This window comes from Acinonyx jubatus, chromosome C2, assembly GCF_027475565.1.
Source record: "Acinonyx jubatus isolate Ajub_Pintada_27869175 chromosome C2, VMU_Ajub_asm_v1.0, whole genome shotgun sequence".
Classification (NCBI taxonomy): domain Eukaryota; kingdom Metazoa; phylum Chordata; class Mammalia; order Carnivora; family Felidae; genus Acinonyx; species Acinonyx jubatus.
The window spans coordinates 132,322,806-132,348,956 of record NC_069384.1 but is presented as its reverse complement, the minus strand read 5'-3'; the positions used below and the strand labels follow the sequence as shown (position 1 = coordinate 132,348,956).

General features: G+C 38.1%; 1 protein-coding gene and 1 long non-coding RNA gene across 11 annotated transcripts in view; one reads left to right on the top strand and one right to left on the bottom strand.

Moving 5' to 3' along the window:
* Positions 1-26,151, top strand: part of TBC1D5 (TBC1 domain family member 5) — a 530,924-nt gene that overhangs the window by 349,992 nt on the left and 154,781 nt on the right. The window lies entirely within an intron of this gene.
* Positions 13,735-17,877, bottom strand: LOC128315310 (uncharacterized). Its single transcript, XR_008298012.1, has 3 exons — positions 17,453-17,877; positions 15,658-15,925; positions 13,735-13,975 (listed from the first exon to the last, which is right to left on the bottom strand). It is a non-coding gene; the product is annotated as an uncharacterized LOC128315310 (long non-coding RNA).

Sequence of the window (26,151 nt, the reverse complement as noted above, 5' to 3'; positions counted from 1 at the left end):
ACCAACTCGGAGGTAATTTTAATCAGCTAGACCAGCTGGTATTTAACAGCAGCTGCTGGAGACGCCACAAATATACTCAATAGCTGACATCTTTATTTGCAGTTTTTCAAGGGGAGAAGAGATTCTCCTGTGGTTACTTGTATTAAGCATTTAAAAGAAGGTGTAAAGTATACAGGGGTTTATACCTAAATGAGAAGGGGAAGGGATTAATGGTAAAACAAAGGTGATAAATTCTGTCAGGAGGAGAGGTTTGTGAATGAAGAAGCTGCTTAGATGAATAAGAATACATTGGCTTTGGGTGGACTTCAGACCTTTTTCCCAGTTGTGTTTATACTGATCTTGGGTATTGATCCCAGCCATGGAAGTGCAGTCTGTAGTCGGCTGTACAGCATCCTTATATCCTTCTCTATACTCGATCTGTGGGATTCTTTCCTACACAAAGCTGTGAAAAATTCGATCCTGTGAAAGAGTGATCTGCTCACATGCAAGCGGTCTCAGCCGCAGCTTGCCGTGTCCTTTTCGTTGTTTTATGAGTTTATTTTTATTAATGTTCAGTTTTGATATTTTTAAATGAAAAGAATCAGCAGCAATATGTACTGTCTAGTAGTAAATGTAGAATGCCATTTCACACTGGCGTGTATGAGCATGTGTGGGGGAAGTAAGTGTCGGCAACATGAAGTTAACAGTCACAAACCCATTATAAATAAAAATTTAATTACACTTGGGGGAGCTTGGCTTACAAAGCTCAGAAATCCATAATGGAGCCTGCTGGTAATAAATGCCTGATCTGTTTGTTAAACTCCACTGTTCCCATCCCTTTTCTCGTCTTCTTTTATAAAATACCTTGACATCTCCACTGATTAGAAATTGGTAAACAGAGCTGGCTTTCTGATTTTTGAAATATGTTGTCCTTACCTCGTTGGATGAGAATCTTACCTTTTGGTTTGATGAGTAAAAAGGAAGAATTAGAGTAAAGTAGGAAAAGGAATAGCTCTGGTTAGAGAAATAAAAGTCTCACTTGGTCTACATTTACAGATGATGGCTGTGCACACAGATAGCTGTGTATTGCAATGTGTTGGTGATATAAATGTCTGATATTTATATGAACAGAAGTTAAGTGGTTTCCATTTTGTGGAAAATTTTTTCTGTCATTTTCTCTAAGACTGTTTTCAAAATTAAAATTTGTATAAAATTAAAAATTTTTACCCTGGTACTCTTGCTATAGAAATAATTTTGTTTCTGACTCTTGTAGAGCAATCAAACCTTCTTTTCTTATGCTAATAGTTCTTGCTGGGAGATATGAAGCATTACAAACCCCTAAAAAAGTAAAGTGTATTACAGGCAAAGTGTACTTCTGTACTAAATTAATCAGAGGTTAACAAAATTCATTGTAATACCGAGTCTTTTGCAGGTAGCTTCATTTATCAATGCCACTGATTCTTTTTCCAGAGCCAAAGAGTGATCTGTCTGTGTTGGACCATGATTGAATACTTAAAATTAAAATCCAGTGACAGAATGGATTACTAAGATAGCAATTTGAATTTTAAAATTACTTAGCAAGCATTTTTTTTCTGTTATTTGTAGTGAAAACAGTCTGTTTAAGTTTGTTTAGTGTGTTTGACAACAGACAGTTTGATATATTGCTGGGCACAGCGGTAGGTTGGACTTGAGTGGTATTAGCTCTCAGTGTTTTGATTAATGGTAATTGTTTCGATGAAAAGGCATGTTTTACGTACAACTCATAGTTCTGAAAAACAGAAGTCAACTTGCAAGATCCATAATTACTATTCTGAGTTAGCATATAAAAAGGGCCAGAAGAACCTGCTGGAGTAGCACAGTAGGATTTTTTTTCTCTTTGCTTTCTATTGTGGTTACAGACTGTTCTTTATGTCAGAATATAATTCTTCTATTATTTATCTTTTGTTCAATATTTGAAGTTGATTTATGACACATTTCTGTGTCCCATAATTGAGTTTGAATCTGTACCAGGGTGAAATTTCACCTGTCTCTACAGTTGACTGTAAAAGGAACCCAAATCAACCCAGTATGGTATAGATTTAAAAAGTTTTTAAAATTTTTTTTCTGGTCTTGCTCTCTTATTTTGAAAGAATGCAATTCAGCAAACAATTAGAAAGCTTATTTTAACACTTCCAACATTTGTATTGCCTTTATTTTAAATAAAACATTTCACATATCATTAGTGTACACAAACCCAGGAAAAAATAAAAGGTTATTTTTCACTTGGAGAAAATAAAACATGTGCTTAAGGACCAAGTTTTTGTCAGTTTGGAAGCTGTCAGAATAACCCCTTATAACATCTTTCATTCAGACACGTAGGTCTGTATACATGTGTGAAATAAATGTACATACACCTATCTGTCCACTGAATGCATAATGCTGTGCATTTAGGTTATCAGTATGCAGAAATTGATTTTAAGTGATTGCCCTTACTGTTAGCATAAACAAAGAAAAACCACCTTCACGTAAGGACTTGGGAAGGAAGTGGGAGAAAATGCCCTTAACCATATTTAACTACCCTTATTTTAAGATGGTGAGAAATTTTGTAGGTGGGAGGTAGTGCTAGGGGATTTTTTCCTTCTTCTTTTCCTTTCTTCCTACTAAAGAAAAGAACTAGGTAATACAGTAAATACAATCAGAATTTTTAAAAAGTGGTATGAATGGCCACTGTGTGTGTGAAGCCAAGGTTGAGAATTAATACTTGCACAACCTTTCCCTACTTATTTTTTTAAGAAGCATAGAAATTTTAAGTCTATTGGGTAATTTCCTAGATACTATCCAGGAAACTTAGTATGTTATTTAAAAAATAATAGCCCTCCCTGACAGGAGCAGGATTTTAGGTTTATATTAATATTAGAGCTTTGGCATACATATTAGCACATATCTCCTGTATAGCTTTTAGATAAGCCGTGTTCTTTAACATGTTTGGGGGAAAGGAAGAGGAAGTGAAATCTGCAGTGCAGAAACTTGTGCTGTTACTGACTGTTTATATCTAAAAGGGAATGATCCTGCTCTATAGTAGCCTGGATTGAAATGCTATTTGTCAGGTTGCTTATTCCCAGCAAAATTAAAATTAATAAAAGGTTGTCTAATGCATACCTAAGCCTTTGACACCAAAATAAATATAATTAAAAAAAATTATTTCCTCGTGGTTAACAACCATGTGTCATTGTGGCATCTTTTATTGAAAGGAACTTTATTTAAGTAGCATAAACTTGTTGGATGGGCTTCAATTAAATGATGATTTGTTAATGCAAATGTGTAGCGAATGACTGGTAGTACATCTGTCTCTTCATCCATAGGCCATTACTGTGCAGCGTTAGCACATGATTGTAAAAAACGAGAAATCATTATAGGCAGGTAGTACATATTCAATCAATTCTGACCTTATGTCTCTGGCGAAATAAAAAAAGTATATAATGTAAATGATATTTAACCTGAATAACAAAAAGTGGCTCTTCCACTCCGTGTGACTCAGACTGTTAGGTGATTTGAGGTGACTGCTGTTTGGGATTGATGATTATGGTGGCCCAGTGGGGAAGGGCCATCGCTTTAACCCTTTGTCATTCCTCCCATGCACTTTTCCAGCCCAAATTATATTTTAAGTTCTATTTTCCTTTTTTTTTCCCCTCTTCATTTTTGTTTCTTTTAGAAAGTGGTTTGTGGGATAGTGGTGAGAAATGGGCACTGATGACCACCAGCATGAGCATGTTAAGCAAGCAGTGACAATTAATACAACAAAAAATGGTACAATTAGCTTCAGCTCCATAAGTGTCTAATGAGCCATTTGTCAGTCTTTTGCTGAAATAAACTACTCTATCTTAATTCTCCACTCTTGCAGCAAATAAATAAAAGTTATGAAACACCCGGGCACCAATAAAATATAATTTATTTCACAGGGCATGACAGAACTCTTTACATGTCTAAAATGAACGTGTTATTTACAAATGACTTGTGATACTCATATAAACCACGGATGTGTGTGCTAACTGCTTTCATTATAGAGATCTGCATTTTTTTTTCTGATTGTTTAATCATTTAAACGTATCATTACTCCTAAAGGCATGTGAGTTAAAGTGACTCCTCCTGGTGTGATTAACTCATGAGGCCAAAAAGAACCTCAGAAATGAGCTACTCTGCAGCTGAAGACATTAAGAATTTACTGGAAAGGACAAAACAGTAATTTTCATTTGGGAACCTCTCAGCTCTCTGCTGATTATCTTCCTGCCCTCATTTATTTTTAGGAACCCCAATCTCTCGAAAGTTTTCATCATCACTATACATCAGTCAAACAAAACAACATTGTAAGCTTCTTTCACTTGTATTTTGTACTAAGTTAAAAGCTGTCATCTCATCACACTGTGAAAATGTGAATTGAAAATTCACATTGAAAATTTGAAGTATCACCCAAATGAAAGCCCAGATATTTTCTTTTTTTTTTCACAGTATAATCTTATTTTAAGCCCAGATATTTTCAAAATAATAATTAGTTGTTTTAATCAGAGGAAGAATACACAAACAGTTTTCCAGAATAGCATACGCTGTGGTTCTTCAGTCTAGTCCCTAACCCAGACAGCATCTAGCATCATCTCAAAGATTGTTATAAATGCAGATTCTGCAGTCCCTATTGAATCAAAAACTGTGACGGGGTCCAGGAATCTCTTTTAACAAGTTCAGCAAGTGATTCTGACATCTGCTAAAGTTTGTGAGCCACTGCTATGTAGTGATAGAGTAATTGAAGCAAAAATAAACATTGTAAGACATTTATGAATCCCTGATGTACACATAGAACCCAAAAGAAAGCAGACAACTTGCAGCTTCAAATAATTTCCATGAGATCCAATCCATCTCATTCCAACTCCTCTTGGTCACTTTACTGCTAGCTCCCCCTGCCCCCTTTCTTTTTCTCTTCTTTATATATATCCATTTTGCAAAATTATCTTAGTAGAGTTTTCAGGCAAATTCCAAGTTACTTTGCCTGTGAATTACTACTAACCAAATGTTTCTGTCTAGCAATTTAGGAATACTAGTATTTGATGGTTAGTATTTTGTTTCACCTTTTCCTTTTAAAATTGTTTCAAAGCTACTAATAGTCCTCTTAAAATAAAGAAAACAGGGTTCTGTCAGTGGCAGCCTGGGTGAATCCATGAAGGAGTAGGCAGGTATCCCTGGAAGGAATGGGTCACGTACCCCAAAATGGCTGATGGAGATCATTAGGACTTGATGCTTTACACCTGTAGCCTGAATAATGGGCTATTGTTGCCAGTAGCTGTAGATTGACCCCAAGAATGAAATTGAGTCTAAAGTAGAGAGTGGCAAGTGAAATCAGAAAAAAAGATGGCCAGGAAGGATTTTACTAAAAGTGAACTAGAACCAATGATAATTATAGGTGGTTCTGTTTCAAAGTCATTTGTATACCCCGTGGTACTCAAAGTGTGGTCCATCGGTCAGCAGCACTGCATCACCTGGAAGCTTGGTAGAAATGTGGAAGCTCAGGTCCTGTACCAAGCTAGCCTACTGACCAAGAATTCACATTTTAGAAAGATTCTCAGGATATTTGCCTGCACATTAAAAATAGAGAATCACCTGCTTAGTATGTTAGCAGGCAGGGGATTGGATCAAAGATTGATAGTGAAGGCAAACAGTTCAGTAATGTCACACTTTTATATGAAGACGAATTCTCTATGACTGCGGTTGTTCCGAGGGGATTTTCAACAAATACACAGAACTATTGCTGCTGTAGGAGGAATTATTTTATTGGCCTGACCACTTGATTTTGGAATAAATCCAATATGGAAATATGAAACTTGATTAATTATTTTTTAATTTAAATTTTAGTTGTCTCCTCTCCAGAGAAGTTAAGGTGATATAAATGTGAAAGGTGCCATAATCAAAGGGTAACTTAGTTTTAAATCTAAACTCTAAAAAAACATTCTGAGCTTAGACTTTCTTAATTTGATTTTTTAAAAGTGATAGAAGTGTTCAGATTTTGATATTTTTAAAACTCTGTTGCCTTATCTCAGAAGGTTAAAGAAAAAGAGGTGAGATTATTATTACTTTGTTTTTCACAATACCAGAAGAAAGATTTATAATTTTAGTAACTTGTCACACCATTTTCAATTTAATTCAGAGCTGAGAAAAATCCACTTATAGCTAATTCTCAATTATCCATATTAAGAAGAAGCAAGAATAGTTTAAGAAGTGAATATTAAGTAAAATAAATGGATAAGGAGAATTGCAGAAGACTAGGTTATTTGGAATTAAGAAGCTAAACCGAGTTTACTTGGATATAAAATAATCATGTAACAAATGGTGTCAGATGCTTGATCTCACATGCCATCCCAACTCCTCCCTGACGTGTTCAGAGCAAGTATCACTGAGGCTCCGAGATGCTGACTAGCTTACCCAAGTACCCATAGCTGCTACCTAATGGAGCGATGTCTAAAACTTTTATCTTCAGACTTCTGGGCCAAATGTCACCATATTTCAAAAACCTAAAAAAGAGGGGCGCCTGGGTGGCTCAGTCAGTTAAGCGTCAGACTTCAGCTCAGGTCATGATTTCACAGCTCGTGGGTTCGAGCCCTGCATCAGGCTCTGTGCTGATGGCTCAGAGCCTGGAGCCTGCCTCAGATTCTGTGTCTGCCTCTCTCTCTGACCCTCCCCCACTCACGCTCTGTCTCTCTGTCCTTTCAAAAATAAACATTAAAAAAAAATTAAAAAACAAAACAAAACATAAGACAGAGAAACAGCCCTAGGATGTAAAACATCCATGCAAAAGTATATAAATAAAAATGAATTTTAATTGGTGGTTAAATTACATCCATTGTTACCCTGTATAGAAATTAACAGACTGTTCTATGAAATGGAATAGAGTGTCCAAAGACAGATGCAAGTGTATGTAAAAATTTGTGTATACCAATAGTAAATAGATACTAAATATGTTCTATATGCTTACATGTATTAATGTGTAATTTTTGGAAAATTTATGGAAAAGGATAAATTATTCAGGAAACAGTGTTCAGACAATTACCTGTTTGAGAAAAATTAGGTCCTTATCGCAGTCCGTATACTGAAATTAATCCCATAAAAATTTAAAGGTAAAAAGTAAAACCGCAAAACACTAGAAAAAAATAGCCAAATATTAATTATTCTTGGGTATGGGAGGGCCTTTCTACATGTGATTTCAAAGCAAAAAGAAAATTTAAAAAATGAGATTTTGGTAAATAAAATGTTAAAGGTATAGGAGAAAATGCCATCAACCGTAGGACAGACTAGGAAAAATATTTGCAATGATATTACAAAGGATTAATACTGGTAATATGTTAAAATCGTTTACAAATAAATAAAACTAATAGCTGAATAAAGAAATAGGCAGATGTATAGATATTTTCGTATAGATATGATTATATATGTACGTATCTACTAATAGGCATATGAAAACATTTAACTTAGGAATCAAATCCATGCTAACTAAAGCAAACAGTGATAAGCATTTGCCTGTTGGATTAACAAAGGTATACACTCTGTTTTGGGAAAGTCTCATGGAAAGGATCAATTTGGTAGTTTGTTTCAAATTCATAAAACTGTAAATAACCTTTACCCTCAGTTCCATTACTAGGGATTTATTCAAAGGAAATAATTAATGACATACAGAAATTTTGCCTTAAAGTTTTTTTGGCCATATTATTTATGATACTGAAGAATTTTAGAAATGTCTAGAATAGAAGACTAGTTCAATAGATAGCAGTGTATCTGTACAGTGGAATATTATTCAGCCATTTTAAATCATTCTTTAGGGATAAGTATTTGTTGACACAGAAAAAGATTATAATATAGACATATTGTGGACATATTTTTATTATAAAATAAATGTATTTATGTCTTATCTGTGCATAGAAATAGAATTGGAAAGCCAGAAACCAAGATTATATGTGGGTTATGAGATTATGGGTATCTTTTTTATTTTCTTTCTGCCTATACTTTTATTTTCTGGCTTTTATGAAACAGATATAGATGACTTATGACTTATGTAATAAGGAAAAATTAATTTTAATAAGGTCAACCTTGATGTTAGATAGTATATAGAAAAATACATAAAATTAATTATTTTAAATGTAGATTGAACATTTCCCTTTAATTTAGCACTTTTTATGTGCTGGTGACAAGTTTAGAAATATAGCTCGAGTAATTCATCATGGGGTATAGAAGTTAGTCCTGTAAATAAAAGGCATGTAAATCTGAAAGATTTGTGTAGTAATGAAGGTATATCTTCTGGTAATTAAGAAGAATGGCTATCTGTACTTCATGATAGTCAGAAGGCAGATTGGGCAAGAAGAGCTATTTGAGAAAGGTTTTGAAGAAGTTCCCCAAATCCAGGGAAGAGGCAGAGCATTTCTGTCATGTGGAAAAGTGGTAGAGAAAACATGACTTTGTAGTCTGCAGTTAGGAAAGACTAAAATATGGGCTGCGTATAAGGAAGTGTCCAAAAATGAGTCTCAGAAGATAGGATTTTAGATGCCATACTAAAAGTTCTTCAGATAAGCAGTGCAGGATAGAAAGAGCTCTCTGGCAGCAAAATGGGCCGAAATAGGATCGCAACAGGGAGACACAAAGCTGATGAAATGTCAGGCAGGGAAGATAAGGTGTTTGGCAGTGGTGTGACAGAGGGAAAGGTAACTACAACTCAGAGAATGATGTATCTTGGCCCTCAAGGATTGGAGACTGGAGAGGGTGGGCTTTAGAGGCTAGAGCCTTTAACTGTTCTCCCGGATACAGTAGGAGGGAGGTTGGGGCGGGAGAGGGTACAGTGATGAGTTCTGGACCAGAGAAATCAGGGTTAAGCTGCCTGTTCAAATCTCTGTATCTGCTACAGTTCTGTATCATGACTTCTCACTGCAGTGCTCAGCTTGAATAATCATTTTACAAATTATTGGTAATATTCTGTTAATTTCTTCCCAGATACTTGGCTTCATTTAAATGTGGTGCTTTAAAGGTTTTACTACATTTAAATGCCATTTATTAGAAGTCACTGTAGAAGAGTGATTAAGAGTGTGAGTGAGTCAGCCTGCCTGGAATTGAAGTCACTCTACCACTTCCGCTGTGCGACCTTGCAGAAGAGTAATTTGCACCTCTCGGCTGCAGTTTTGCATCTGCAGAATGGGCATAATACCTGTAAAGAGTTCAGAATTAAATGCAGTGCTATAGGTAAAGCCCTCAGCATAGTAATCACTCAAATAAATGTTAGCCAGTGTTATTACAACTTAAGACAAAATTTTTTTAGGCAAGTACAGTTTTATAATGGAATATATAAAATATTTACACACTTTTCTAAAAATGATTACTGCAATATCTTCACTATGCAAAACTACAGGAATTTTGTGACTATGAACTTGACATTTTCAGACTTGCAGTTGCCTGGGCCAGTGTCTGTAGTTCAGGAGTTTATCTACAAGGTGGTGATCCAGTGGGGACCACTTCAATTAGCAAAGGAGCAGCAGGGAAGGACTGGAGCTATGGGGCTGATAGAAGAAGGAATTCGCTTATTTCATAAATATTTGTGAATTAGATAGAATCGCTGAGATCACTGGGAAGGAAGCTGGTTCCCCTCTGTCACTGACTCCAGACTCTTTATGATGGTTTATCCTACACTCTTCCTAATCCCACTGCTCTTTCAGCTCTTCAGGGACTGTGGAGACTCCAGAGGGCAACCAACATTCCAAAGTCTTCTGAATGTGTTGACCTTTCCATTCTCAGTTTCCTAATACGAAATGAGAGCTGCTTTTGTTAAAGTTACAGTGACATGCTTAGCCTGTACTTTCTTCTTGCCAAATGTATGCTTTCTCCATCTGCTTCCTCTAAATGAGATATTAGCATCGTGGCCAGTGAAATCTTAACCTCTCAGAGGCCTCGGGGATGCCTAGCCCTTCAGCATGACTGCACCCCAGCAGTGCTGCTGCCACGTCGCTGCTTGTGCTGGCGGCTGGAAATAGATGAGAACCACTTCTGTGCGGATCTCAGACTCTGGGTTGACTGAAGGCCCCATTTGTCCCAATGTGGTTATTCAGGGCGCGGGAGCCTAGACTTTTTGATGTTCCTTACTGTAAACTTCTGAAACCGACAGTTTGCAAGCAAGCTGGCTAGCCCTTTCATGTGGTGACCCATTCTCAGTGTGGCAAGGACCCAAGCATGAGATGAAAACATAGCTGCTAGCAACTGTTTCAGGGTTTTCCCTTTTAAATATCAAATAAATAAGTAAATGGCGTTCTACTTTTCATTGTCACATTAACAGTAGTTTTCATCTTAAATGTAAAGTTTGTGTTCCTTAATTGAGTTTTTTAGTCTTCTGCAAGGCCCTTCGTTATCTACTCTCTGGCATTAACTTTAGGTACTGACCACTATCTTTGTTTATTCTTCCTTAAAATAATCTCCTTGCCCGTGATCAAAAGGATCATCTCCTTCATTCTCCTAGGTAAATTCATTGCAAATGTCATGCAGAATATTAGAAGTGATAAATTTTCAGCTGTAGAGTGTGCGTGTGTACATGTGTGTACCTCTGGAAAGCCTTTTTAATGCCCCTTTTGTAGATTTCTGTATCAGTATATGAAGATCAATTTCTCGGAATTACTAACCATGGGAATATGTGGGGAAACATTGATGACCACTTATTATTGGTCAAATTCTTTTCTTCAAGTAGTTTGTTTTGCCACACAAGTCACTAAATGGTTTTTCAGAAAAAGCTTAGTTTGATGGGTCGTCACATAAGCTATTTGACATTTGTCCCCAGTCAGACCGGATGCCACATGAAAAATTTACTCAGGCAAGAAGCTCCTAGGAATAAACAGTTCTCTAGTGTTGCTCACAGGGGACTCGGCAAGGTGAGCGGAACTTCAACTTGTCACGGATGCACTGTTCTGACAAACATAAGTAGATGCTAATGGCTAAATCGTGACAGAATAAAGTCCCACAACCATATGGCTAATTGCCACAACAATATCTTCAGTGTTATTAATCAAGTTTTCATAGTGTGCCATGATAATTGGAATAATTAGAAACAGCATAGGCAATGCTTGTCTCTACCACACATTTTGCAGGCAGGGACCTCAAATAACCACACTTGCACATCCAATACTGTATTGTTTAATGCTGTCTTTTCTTCAGAAATACTTTGGTTAATGAATTAATCGCTTGCCATTGGTGTCTTTTGTGTGAGCTTCTGTAGGGGCACAAGTATCTAAATGAAACCATTAAACCCCCGTGTATATGTGTACACAGGCAATATTCATTTAAGGCAGGAGTAGAAATCTGCCCATCTTGGATCTTATAGTTTGAAACATGAATTCATTGTACGCTAATTTGGATGATGGACATTCATTTTTTGGTCATGTATTTCCCGTTTTCGCTAATTTAGTTAAGAAAACGAGGAATTAGAAAGCAGTTGAATAAATTACAAGATAAAAGCGTTTGCATAATTTGTTTCAGACAACGACTACATGGTAGTGCTCCCAAAATTAATTATTTTGAACATGTCTTTCAATTATGGATGAAGTAAATATTACCATCTCTAATACCACAATTGAAACTTATATTTTCGTGTTGCTAATATTGAAATATACTCAACTTCAGTCACTCATAAACTGATATTCACTCCTTCATCTTAAGAGTGGAATGAGAATTCATTTGTGTTTGGCACAATGGTCTAATTAAGAGGGCTTCTTGGATTGCTTTGCTTTGTGAAGAGGCGAGTGGACAGGAAAGGCAGAAGATTGATGATAGCCCGCACCTTGGTGGTGCAGAAGCATTTAGGTAAACAGATGAAGGGAAATGGCTGCTCTTGGTATCTGTTACTAAGAGCTTCTCTAATAATTTTTCAATATGTAAATAGTCATAGTTTTGAATTCTGCACCATCTCGATGTTTGTTTTTCTTGCTCTTTTTTGTCCCATTGCTAGATTCCTTACCAGAAACAAGTCTAACTGCATTTTTCTAGAATTTTAGAATCACTGGTGTCTTCGGTTAAAAAGTATCCCCCAAACTCCCCTAATAAAAATAACTAATTAGAAATATTATTTCACTGTAACTTTAGAATTACTAAGCCAAAAACTGTTGCTTCCGTAAATCCTGAACTCCACAAAATTTAAAATCACTGTGTTTCTCAGTCTCTCTTATTTAAATGAGTCCACTTTCTTCCTGCCTCCCTTTGCTTCTCTATAGATAGAGTCGGAGGCATATGGTAGAGACTGTATTAGGCAAATTGGAAATTAGACATAAGAAAGCAAAAAAAATGTGATTTTTTTTTCAATCAACTTAACCGCTGATTATTTGTTCACTTTATGGGTAAAATTATTTCGACCTTCTACTTCTTGCTTCTACTTTATGTCTTCTGACTGACTGTTCAGTAGATAGAGGTCAGAAGGGGAAAAATGAAACTATTCATTTTGGTGCTCATTAACAGTTATAAAAAATGGGTGTTGAGGAAGATTTATACTAATGTCTAAAATGATGCTTGGAGGGGCGCCTGGGTGGCACACTCGGTTAAGCGTCCGACTTCAGCCAGGTCACGATCTCGCGGTCCGTGAGCTCAAGCCCCGCGTCAGGCTCTGGGCTGATGGCTCAGGGCCTGGAGCCTGTTTCCGATTCTGTGGCTCCCTCTCTCTCTGCCCCTCCCCCGTTCATGCTCTGTGTCTCTCTGTCCCAAAAATAAACAAACGTTGAAAAAAAAATAAATAAAATGATGCTTGGATTATATGTAGATTTTATTCATTCATGTCCTGCTTTTGTGCTCTTCATTTAAACTGCAAGATTATCCTTTGTATCAACCAAGATGCTTTTGGCTACAAGTTATATAAAACTCTACCTCGAACTGGCTCAAGCAGCTTAAGGAATTTAATTATTTAACATAGCTGAAGTCTAGAGGTACTGTGACTCAAGAGGCTCAATTAAAGATTCAAGTTTTTTCTGTATCTCCACTGTGTTAACCTCGTCATCAGCTTCTTAGGACTCGTTCTCTTGTAATCACAAATTATTTGGGGGCTGCAGTCCTCCTTGTTTTAGCGCAGCAGGAGCGAGAGAATGAAACCATTCATCTAATACTAAACAACAGTTTCTTTCAGCCCCGTTGGACCAAATTAGATCGTGTGCCTACCCCAGACCAAGAACAGTTGCTGAGGGGAAAGCTGTTTACCTTAGGCTAATTGGGGTCTGCCTTTAGAGCAGCAGTTCTTAAATTGTAGCCTCTGGACCAGCAGTGTCAACATCCCCCCTGGAAACTTGTTAGAAATGAAGGTTCTTGAGTTCTACCTCAAACCCACTGAATCAGAAACTCTCGGGGTGAGGCCCAGCCATCTGTGTTCTTTAAAACCCTCCGGATAATTCTGGTGCTCGCTGTGTTTGAGAATCACTGACCCTACAGCAAGGGATGCTCTCAGCTTCCTTCTGAGTAATGTTGGGGAGACCTGCATGGCTGAACTAAATCAAGTTCATTTAGGAAGAAAGAAGGCCAGGATAGATGATGGTAGGCAGTCACCCTCCCTATACTTCAATAAGGTATGAAATAATAAAAATAAGATGGAAAATAATAAAAGTAAGAAACAAAATGTAAGTTCCTCTTTTGCAAAACTGTTTACGAGTGATGTGCTCTACATCATTTATAATGAAACTCAACTGCACCAAATTCTTTTCCTGTTAGATGTGGCAGACAGTACTGTTCACCCACCTAAAATTCATTTGCCCTTTCTTCCTTGCTAAAATAACTTTGGTGTAGACTTTGTTGGATTTTTCTGTTGCTTTTTAATGATGCCATCCCCACATTTAGGTGTGCAGCGGGACACAGTTCTGACCACTCATTTAATTTCCAGTCAGCTGCTGGGGACGTAGGTCAAAGGTTTGCTTTCCAACACAGGCCCCACCCTTCTCACAACTTTCTCTCTGCTGTAGGATGGCTGTACGACGCAGCCGCCATTCTGCATCTATGAGCCGCCATTCTGCCAAAGAGAAATTGCAGAACTTCTAGTTACACGAGACAAAAACAAACTTTATATTTCAGACACTGTTTAAATTTTTCTTACTTCGAACCGAATGCGATCTTGACTGATTAAGTACCATAGTAGAATTATTTACATAAAGGAGAAATAGGTAGCTTTACGGTCTCTAAATTCTTAACTCTGTTTTCTCCACCTTTCTGCTGATCAACAAATCATTAAAGCCCTTGGCACGGAGGCCAAGCCCACATGCTTTAGGCTTGAATCTCCCCTCTCCATACCATACTGTCTTTCACAAGTTATAGAACTTCTCTGAGCCATCGTTTCCTCACATGTAAAATGGGACTAATAATACTTCTTTTGACTAAAGGGATAAAATATGTAAACAGCTATCCACCTTTAGCTCCATGCCTGACAAATTATAAACTCTGAAAAATAGTGGTATGTTCTGTTGAAGCTAAATGAAGATGAAAATGATTTATATCTGTAAATATTATCCTGTTCAGCAGCATAGGAATGAGGTCATAGGAAACAAGAAATCAGCATGAGCCTTATTTTGTTGCAGTATTTGGGCATTTTATTAGCAGCTTATAAAATTCTTTTTAGAAGCTCACTGTGCCAAAATAAGACCTCCAGTAAGTATGAATATGCATTTCGTTTCATCTGTCTAGAGAACACCTCAGTTCTTTATCTTTGGTGAGAATCATCACTTAAATTCTTCAATATAATAGTTGAAATCCATCCTACATAACTTGATATTCCTTAAGATTCAAACTGAATTCAGTATAGACCTCTTAAAGCATAGATTGTTGCCCAAGTTTTTCACTTTAGCAGGTAAGACCCACGCCTATTAAGACAGTGAAACGTGCAAGTGGGCATTACTGGTACTTTCTGCTGGTAGAGAAAATGGAGCACTTGTCACCGAGGAATGATTTTCTATATTCTCAGTCTGGGACTTGTGGATGTACTAGACTGTACTTGCCTTTTTTGCAAGTTTAGGGTAATTTTTGCACTGCTGCTCTGACCACCTGAAGGATCCAATTAGATAGTGAATGGATCAGGGCAAAAGTTTTCAGCATTAGGCAAATATCAACTCAAAGATAACACTTATACACATATTGCAGTCTTCATCAAACTTAGTAAATGCCCCATGTCAGATAAGACTATAACTTGCCAAGGTATTTTTAGTAATGCAGTCCGTTAAAATAATTAGCCAAATTAATATTTACCATTTTCAAAATGATCTTATAAGAAATGATTGCTTTCCTTATCTTTGGGGTATATGTACTTAGATTTTCAGGCTTAGACCAAATTTAAATCTCTGTTATCTTATTTTGATTAAAGGGTATGTGGAAAATTGATTTTATAAAGGTTTTAGTATTATTTCTAAGCTGACTAGCTTATCTGCGCTTTATCTGTAGATTTTCCCCCCTAAAATTGAATGCAGTGTTTCCTTTAAATACACAAAATCAGATCTCTTTGGAAGGAATAAAAAAAAATTACCAACTGCAATTACTCGTTTTACTACCAGGCTCAGAAGAGCTTGAGATGTTCGAAGGAAAAAGTAGGAAGTTTCTCTCTTGTTCTGAATCCTTTCAGTACAGTTCTATAGAAATATGAAAGCCATAAGTTTATGTAGAAATTTATACCAAAAGCTGACTTACTGAGGGCTCAGTGTTTGGATTTAGCTAGATCTTGAAGTGAAAGACCAGACATTCCAATCTAAGGGATGAGAAAGGTGTTATTTCCCCTTGTAAATGAGGTTATATTTAAGAAGAAATGGCCTTTCTTTAAAGGTACCAATTAAGAAATAGGAAGAGTCTTCAGTTTTGCAGTCAAGCAGTCCTAGGTTGTAATCTTGACCGCATGATTTTCATAGCTCTGCAACCTTGGGTGAGTTCCTTAAATATCTTTGAGTTGTAACTGCTTCACCTGTAAAACGGAGACATATGATTATCTCTCAGAATTGAGGTAAATATGAGAGAAAATGACATAAAATATTCAAAACAAGTGTCTTCAGTAAATGTTAGTTCTCCTATGAGCCATCAAACGCTGTACATATTCCAAGAATTAACAGCCATTTGAATTTGTAAAGCTGATTTAGATGATAAGTAGAAAATATTCCCTCTGTCTTCCAGGTGGCTCATAAAGTCAGCTTCTCTATAACACAGTAAATACCTAACTCCACCCTCCACAGTTATTCCTCTACCTCCTCACCTCCAGCTTCCTACTTTCATGGGCACGTCCGGAATCTTTCTATTTCCAGTGCTTGGACCGCCTCAAAAACTTCCACCTCAAACACGCCCCTACTCTCTGACTTGTCTTCTTCACTCCTTCATTATCCTGTCTGCAACCCCAGCTGGACATCCAGTTCATATACCCGACTGCTTATTCATTGTCGTTTATTCCACTAATATCCTTGATTCCCCAGTTCATTCTATGCTCCCTCATTTTGATTCCTCCCTTGTATTTACTCCCAACACCTTTGCCCCTTCCTACCTGTGTTATTTGACTAGTAAAACCCAAAGCCTACTAGTGTTACAAGTGAGCAGCTAAAAGTGATAAGAAAAACAGCCATGCTTAACTGAAGTCACTTTCTCTAGCTTCAGGTGGGCCCTCAGTATTGCCTACCAACTCTGCTGTATTTCCTGTCATCTTTTTTTTTTTTTAATGTTTGTTTATTTTGCGAGAGAGAGAGAGAGAACAAGTAAGGGAGGGGCAGAAAGAGAGGGAGAGAGAGAATCCCAAGCAGGCCCCACACTGTCGGCACAGAGCCCAATGTGGGGCTTGAGCTCACGAACCGCAAGATCATAACCTGAGCTGGAATCAAGAGTTGGACACTTAACCGATGAGCCACCCAGGCACCCCTCCGGACTTCTTACACATACAACACTTTTCTCCAACCCCCTTGCTTCTTATTTCACTGGGAACATAGAAGAGAACTTTCTCACATTCCAACAAGCAGATCTTTCTGTCTTCTTGCATTATCTCCCAGCTCCCCTCTAAGACTGACCTTTAGCTCTGCGCTCAGGCACTGAGGCCTGCTGGCTTCTGCACAAAGAATGTGTTCCTGTAGTTACATCCCTTTATTTCTGTAGTATCAATTTCCCCATCTATTGTATTATTTCTAGCATTTGGACATGCTGTAACTCTTTTATCTGAAGGGCTAGGAAATAAACATAAAACACCCCACCTTGAACACACATCCCTCCCCAGCTGTTTCCTGTTGCTCACTACTCATTACACCAAAACTGTTTACACAAAGTGCAGAGCGGCAGCACAATCCCATTTCCTCGAGTCTCTTAAAAACCCACTACTCCCAGGCTGCCCCTACCCCACCCCATTCCACCTATCCACATGCATCCCCATGTTGCTAAATATAGTGGTCAATTTTCTTTCCTTTTATTTCTCAGCTCCTCATCTTTGAAATCATTGGTTTTTTCCTGTCTCTTGAAATACCTTTTTTTCTGGCTTTCCAGAATACCCCATTACATAATATCCTACTTCCACTGGCTGTTTCTTCTCCATCTTTTTCATTCGCTCGTTGTCCTCTTCCTGACTGCCAAATGTTTGCATGGTCCAGGACTCAATCCTTAGACCTTTTCTTTTCTCTTCCCCTAGGTGACTGCTGGGTTTGACCAGCAAACCCCAGGGGCAGCGGATGACAGATTACTCCAGATTCTTGAATCAGAGAAAGGAGAGGACAAGGGGGCCAAGCGCTCTAGTGGCAATGGCCCCAAGTAAAGCTCTTCTCCAGTTTTTATTGAGAATCTTATCAGTACATTTCAAGGGGTGCAGGGGAAAGGAATGTGTAGTTGCAAAAGCGGCAACAAAGCATACTCAAAAATTATTGGGGAAACAGTACAATCAGGGTAATGATGTGCAGGCATACGTCACAGGGGCAGTGTATACATCATAAGAAGGGGGTTGTTTACTTTAGATTAAGCATTTACAGAGTGGGAAAATGTGTTGACCACAGGCAAGGTCAGGCTGTCTTTAGCCTTGACATTTCAAAGGAGACCCAGTTTTCCTGGTCTGCTTTGCTGCTTCTCAACCAGCCGTTTGCCAAGCTGCAGACATTCCTTATTTAAATCTTAGACAGCCAGGCTCTATGAGCTCCCACAAGTGACCTTACAAGTCCTGGGGCTTTAAATTTCATTTCTAAGTGCATGACTCCCAAATGTGTATCTCTGGTCTTGGATTCTCCTCTTCTGAGGTCTCAACTCATGTATCTTAGCTGCCTAACCATCACTTGGAAATCCACAAGACTCTGACTTGCCATGTCCAAAGCCACTTTCTCTATTTTCTCCTGAAAACTGCTCTGCTTTCTCTCTGCTTCCATCTATAAATAAAATGACACCAACCTCCAACCCATGCTCACCCAAAACCTGGGAATTGTATGTATTCCTTCATTTCCCTCTCATCCCCTTCCACCAGCACATCACAGTGGTTCTATCTTTAAAAGAACCAAAATCTCTCCGGTTGTTTTCAATTCCAGTGGACTACTTTACCCTAGTCCAGGTTTGCTTTCCTCTCGCATACAGACTATTGCAAATGCCCCCTACCTGGCCTCCCCGTTGTCGTCCTCCTCTCCCTACGCTCTCTTCTCCACACACACAGCAGCAGGAGTGGCCCATTTTAAACAGAAATCAAATTCTAACAATTTCCCACTGAAAAGCCTCCAAGAATATCCTATCTGTCTTAGTCCATTGGGGCTATTATGATGGACTACCATAGACTAGGTGGCTTATAAACAACAGAAATGTATTCCTCACAGCTCTGGAGGCTAGGAAGTCCAAGATCAAAGCATTGGCAGATCTGTTGTTTGGTGAAGTCCAGCCTCCTGGTTCATACATGGCTTCCTTTCCATCCCCACCCCACCCCATGTCTTCATATAGCAGAAAGGGGTAAGTTGCTCTCTAGAGTCTCTTTCATAAGGACACTAATCCCATTCATGAGGGCAGAACTAATTATCTCCTAAAAGCCCCACTTCCAAATACCATCACATCAGGTGTTAGGATCTAACGTATGAATTTTGTGGGGACACACGTATTCAATCCATAGTACCATTACACTTGGAACAGCACCCAAAGCCGATCCTTGATGGTCTGTAAGATCCTACATGACTCCTAGTCACCTTTCCTATTTCTTCTAGTCACACTAGTCTCCTCGCTATTCTCAGATGAGTCAAGTTTATCCTACCATGGAGCCTTTGCACATGCTGTTTACTCCTTCACTGTCTCCACTCTGAGATTTTCCCACGGCTTATTCCCTTACTTCATTTGTAGTTCGTTATCCCTTTACCTACTTTATTTTTCTTAATAGCATTGATGATTTATTATGTATTTATTTGTTTACATTCTAAGTGTCCCCTACAGTACAGCATAAGCTCCAGGAAGGCAAGGACTTTATCTTGTACATTGATATGTCCCCAGGACCTAGAATAGGCTCTGGCATGTATAATATGTTCTTAAGTTTATTTGTGAATGAATAGATTACATTTTCCTTTAAAAAAAAAGTTCTCTGGTATAAAAATCATTAAGTATTTGATGAGCGTCTGCAGTGTGGAGGGTATAATAAGAGGAAGAACAGTAGAGACAGACACAGAAGACCTAGACACAGAGTTCTGTGTCATCACAGAAGCTGGGGAAGAAGAAGGTTGCCAGATGTTGGGTTTTGTTGATAGAGACTGAATGTTAAAGAATGTGAGAAAAGTATTACAAGAGATTAAAGAATTAGTGGATGGAGAGGAAATGGAAGTTAAGAAGGAGTTACAACTGTATTGCACCTGAACAGTGATTAGAGGGCTGGAGCTGGAAGGTTGGTATGGAGGGAGATGTGGGTGTGGTAGGGAGGAGCCTTGCTAATCCAGTAAGGAGTTTGAACTCTGTCCTCAAGCAAGTGACTAAAGGATTATAAGCAGGGGGGTCCCACGGTCAGATTTTAATGGCAGGAGCACATTCGCGGATGGTATGGAGAGAGGACTGCAGGGAGGCCAGGCTGGGGATAGACGAGCAATGCAGTCAAATGGGCCAAAGGTGATGACGGCTAGACTAGACTGAAAAAGAGGAAAAAAGGGTAGATCAGAAAGTGTAAGATGGTATTTATTAGATGGTGAGGAAGATGCAAGGTGAAATGAACAGACAGGAGTTGGATAATATTCTAATTATTGGTTTGATGGTGGGTGGGAAGATGGGGAGAAGTTCTGCGTTGAGGCTACTGAATAGGAACTGTGGCCACATATTGAGAATGAAGGTTGGAAATGGCAGATTGGGAGGTTTGAGGACATCAAAGAGAAATTGAAAGAGGTGCTGTAGTGAAACTGAGAGTGACTGACTAGGAGCAGCTTGAGAAAATGCCAGGGAGGGCTGAGGCACTACCGAGATTGAGTAACTGGCTTTATACTGGGAACTGTGTTTAGAAGATTGCTCTGAAACATGGATGGAACTGGAGAGTATTATGCTAAGCGAAATAAGTCAGGCAGAGAAAGACAGATATCATATGTTTTCACTCATATCTGGATCCTGAGAAACTTAACAGAAGATCATGGGGGAGGGGAAGGGGGAAAATAAGTCACAGAGAGGGAAGGAGGCAAACTGTAAGAGACTCTTAAATACTGAGAACAAACTGAGGGTTGATGGGGGGGGAGGGGAAAGTGGGTGATGGGCATTGAGGAGGACACCTGTTGGGATGAGCACTGGGTGTTGCATGGAAACCAATTTGACAATAAATTATATAAAAAAAAAAATAAATAGAAATAAATAACATAAAAAAAAAAAAAAGAAGATGCCCTGAGCAACCAGTCACCTACCTCCATGCCTACAGATGGGACAGAAGGGTGATATAGAAAAGGCTCCAAGTAATAGACCATAAATTCTAAACTGGACAGGAATAGAGATAGGAGGAGAGGCCTGATAGATGGAGTTCAGAATGTCTAGGGCGTAGAACTTGTCAGCGGTGGGATGGGGTGGCTGGAAGATGGTCAGGGTCAAATGGGAAAAGTGTCTGGGCTGCTGTGTTTTATTCACATCCCTGGGCTGTTTGTTTAAATGAAGAAGGAGTAGTAATTTGTAGTGGAAATACCCTGCCAGTATTCCCAAGTTTCTCCTAAAATGCTTTGTATCTATTGCCAATGATAAAGAATAGAGAAAATAAATGCTGTGTTTTATCAAAGACTGGAAATTCACAAGGTGAGAGGATGAAGCCTGACCAAATCCAAAGCACTAGTTCTTATCTTTGAAATGTTTACTCCTGGGCCCCAGCCTGCATATTTAGGAAGTAGGGCCAAGGGTCTAGGGACTGTGAAACAAAGAAAAAGTGCAGGCAAGAGGTAGCATGGGAAAATCACTGGACATAGTAGTCAGGAGACCACTTTCTGGAGCCACTTCCGTGATTTTAACTATCCCTTTTTATGTTCATAAATCTAAGATCTATTTTTGTGACCCATTTTCTAAAATTGAGTTTATAATTACTTGTATGGTGTTTTGCAGGTTGTGTTTTTTGTTGTTGCTGTATTTTATCCTCCATGAGGTCAAGGGTCATATTTTATTTTTGCATGTTTGTGCTTCCACAATAAAGTAATTATTGACTAGGAGTAAAACCACAAAATTTCCATAAAATTAAGGTAATCGAGAAGCTCCTACTAAAAAATTACCAGTTTTAGGTCACCTAGCCTGTCAAGGTATAACATGTGTACATATTGCTTATTTGTTCCTTTGCACCAAAGCTGAGTATTTCCCCATTATTTATGCCTAGTGTAGTTCTCTGTAAAGTGTGTTTGTTATATAAGCTCATTTACGTTGATGGATGGCTTAGTGGAGACTTAGAACAATGATTCTAAAATGATCATCAAGTTATCCCTACGGATGTTATAACGGACCTAAGGATGGTGTCTCCCATAATTCATACAATGTAATTCTAGCAGCAGAAACGTATGCCATCCCCTGGCTATGGCTTTTCGTGGCACGGGGTGGTGCTTAGAGGAGTTTCAGTCCATTCCTGAAGAGTCAGGAAACATCTCTCTGGTACCTGGCTCCAAGTCTTTCCCCTCCCCTCTCTGTCCTCAGTGTTATCCACTCAACATGTCTTTATTAAAATCGCCATTTCCTCATCCCTTGAACTTAATGATATTATAAACAAACGATACCAAAACATTTGTACCAAATGTCTGATAGACATAATTCTAGTACTTGTGGATCCACACTTGAAACCCCCAAATTTTATTGATTGTATACAGTTTTTTGAGATTTTTTAGTTGGGGAAGTTTTCTTAATATAACTTTGTTATTCTGGGTCTCCATTTCATGACCTCACCTTGTGTTGTAGAAAATAACTCATATTTTAGAAAGTAATTGAAGCTAGCAGTTCGGCGTTGCAAACTCTTGAGGAGCAGTAGGGCATAAGGAAGGAGGAGTGCTGTACCCTAGGGCAGGAGATTTAGAAGTGAGTCCCAGTCCTACAACTGTCTCACTGTGTAACTAAACAAGTCACTTCACTTCTCAGTTTCCTCATTTGCCTGTTTGCCACTGGCATGCCAGTTGATTGCGGGTGGATAATCTATGGCACGTTAGGTCAGTAGGGAAACAACAGAGTGCAATTACTGATGGTCATCTAGCTGGAAGAAGCAGTTCTTAGTAATAGATATAAAAGCAGTTATCATTTCCTACCTGGATTATCTGTAGTGCGTGTTGACAAAAACAGGACTAGAAGATCTTTAAAGTCACGTCCAGTTCTAATATACCATGGTTCTAAACTAGATGTATAAAAATGGTTAAGGATGTATAGCCAAGCACTGGTTTTATAGTAGTGGGAAAAAAAGCAACAAAGAAAATCCCCTGCCTTTATGGAACTTCTATTATAATGGAGGAGATAGACAGTAAATGTGAAATATGGATTATGTCAAGGAATACTAAGTGCTATGGAGAAAAGTAGGTAGGGAAAGGATCTGAAGAGTACTGGGGGACTTAAAATTAAGAGTTGCAATTTTTAATTGGATGAGATAGTAACATTTGAGTAAAGACCTGAAGTAGGGATGGTAGCAGGCCATGCATATCTCTTGGGGATAAGCCTCAGGGCAGATAATACTGCAAGTACCAATGCCCTGGAGCAGGCCTATGTCTATGTGCTCAAAGAATAGCAAAGAAGCCAATGAGACTGAAGCAGCAAAAGCAGGACAGTAGTGAGAAATGAAGCCAGAGAGCACAACCAGATTGTTTAAGGTCTTGAAAACCACTTTAAGGACAGGCTTTTTTTTTTTTTTTTCCTGAGATGATATGCCAGAGAAATTTAAGCAGAAGCATGACATCATCTGACTTTCCTTTTTAAAGGATTACCTTAGAATCAGTGATGAGAATGGAAGACAAGGGCAAAAGCAGGGAAGTCCGTTAAGAAGCTATTGAAATTAATAATCATTTTCCACCAAAAGTAATTTTCTACCAGATAAGCTCCACAGGACAGAGATTTTTGTCTGTTTTGATTACTGCCATAACCTCACCATTTATAATTGTAGTTGGCATATATTAGGCTCTCAAATATTTTTTAATTACATGAAAGACTAATTTTAAAAATTAAATGTTTGGGGGACACCTGGGTGGCTCAGTCTTTTGAGCATCCAACTCTCGATTTCTGCTCAGGTCATGATCCCAGGGTCATGGGATCAAGACCATCAGGCTCTCCACTGAGTGTGGAGCCTGCTTGGGATTCTCTCTCTCTCTCTCTCTCTCTCTCTCTCTCTCTCTCTCTCTGTCTCTCTCCCCCCTGACCCTGCCCTTCTCCACTCAAGCATGCTCCTAGCTCTCAAATAAAAATTTTAAAAATTAAATGTTTGGTGAGTTAAGGTGAAAGAGGATGGTGGTAGCTGCAAAGTAAAGTTGGTAACAAGATGAAAGACCAGGGTGCTATCAGCAAAGTTGGTGACAAATGGTCAGATTATGAATACATTCTGAGGTGTAAAACTCATAGGATTTGCCGATACACTAAATGTGGGGTATGAGAGGAAAATAAATCAAGGAAGATTCCCAGATTGTTGGTCCCTGAGCAATTAGAAGGGTGGAGTTGCTGTTTGATGAGTTGGGCAAAGTGGTGAGAGGATTACAAGTTTGGCATTGGGTGTTTCTAGTTTGAGATGACTTTAAATATTAGAATGGAAAGGTTCTGGTTCCAGGTAAAAGGGAGCGAGCACACTGTACTCTGGGTCCCACTGCATGCAGCTGGAAAAGCCTATCAGGACGAATGAAATAGCCATATGAAAATTCTGGGAGGGAAATAAAATAGGCACAGTGGAAAAGCCCAGAATTTGAAGAACCACCACAGTGGCAGTTAATGTGCCATTTCCCGCCCTCTGGTGTCCCCAGAGGTGGAACTCAGCTCTGCTCTAGTTGATTAGTTATTTCACCTTTTCTCTTTGTAAGTGTTTTGAATATCAGAACAAATTTTCCCCTAGATTCTGTAAAGTACTTCTTCGTGTGTCGTACCTGTTTATATTTTCATGGAATTGTTTCATCTTCCTTATATTTCCTCCTTACACGTTACATTCCTAGTTCTCTAAAAAACGAATACAGTCACACAGAATTGATCTATTCTGCCATTTTTCCCACTTGCTTGACACTAAATACTAAACTTAGATTTTTAAAAACATTACTTATTGACTTACTGACCTTTTTGTTATTTGATTGGTTGCTTAGCATTAAAGGTCTTTGTAACTTAATTTGCCTGTATCTTTTTTTTAAGTCAAGTTTTTTCTAGTTTGACAAATACAATCATTTGCTTTTTAAGTCAGTACATAGAAGTGATCCTTCAATTCAAAAGTTTCTCTTATACCCCCCTGTAGTCATTGCCTCCCTCAACCCTAGTCCCTGGCAACCACTGACACATTTAGTCTCTATAGTTTCGCTTTTTTCCAGAATTTCATATAAATGAAATCATGCAGTATGTAGCTTTTTAAGTCTGGTTTCTTTTACTAACCTTAAGACATTTAAAATTCATTCATGTTGTTGCCTGTATCAGTAGCCTATTGCTTTTAGTGACTGAGTAGTATGGCCATGTTTGGATGTACCATAGTTTATCCCTATACCAGTTGAAGGACACTGGGTTTTTCCAGTTTGGAGCGGTTATGAGTGAAAGTACTAGAACTATTTATGTGTTGCTGTTCATGTGAACATGTTTTTCTCTTGGATAAATACCAAGGGAATGGACACTGATTTGTTTGGTAAGTATATATTTAACTTATTATAGGAAACTGCTACGTGGTTTTCAAACTGCTTTCCAAAATTACTGCTATTCTGTTTTGTATTCCCACTAGTAGTGGATGAGGATTTCAGTTGTTTTGTATCCTTGTCACCACTTAGTTTTGTCATTTTAAAACTCTATTCCAGTGGGTATGTAGTGGTATCTCATTGTGGCTGTAGTTTGCATTTCCCTAATAATTAGTCATGTTGAGCATCTTTTCATATATTTATTATTTATCTCTCTTTGGTGAAGTCTGCAGTTTTTAGAGTTGGGGTGTTTATTATGGCTGAGTTATGAGGATTATTCGAATATTTCAGAAATAAATCCTTTTTCACATATATATTTCATATTTTCTCCCAGTGTGTTGCCTGTGTTTTCATTTTCTTAACAGTGTCCTTCAGAGATAATTTTTAATTTCAAGAAAGTCCAATTTATCAGTTTTTTCTTTTATGATTTTTCCGTAGCCTAAGAATTCTTTGCATACAACAACATCCCAAAATTTTATCCTTCTTATTTTCTAGACATTTTATAGGTTTTGTACTTAGACCTATTATCCATTTTAAGTTAACTTTTGTGTGTAGTATGAAATATAGGTCCAGGGTGCATTGTTTTTTAGCAGATGTGCAATTATTTTGATACCATTTGTGATGGTTGAATTTCCTTGACATCCTTAGCAAAAATCAATTGACCATATATGTGTAAGTCTATTTCCAAACTCTCTGTTCTGTTCCATTGATCTAGGGGTCTTTTACCAATACTATGTTGTCTTCATTCCTTGATTCCTTTATAGTAACTCCAGAAATCATGTAGCATGAGTCTTCCAACTTTGCTTTTCTTTTTAAAATTGTTTTGGCTATTCTTAATTCTTTGCTTTTCCATTCATATTTTTATTTTTATTTTATTAAAAAAAAATTTTTTAACGTTTATTTTTGA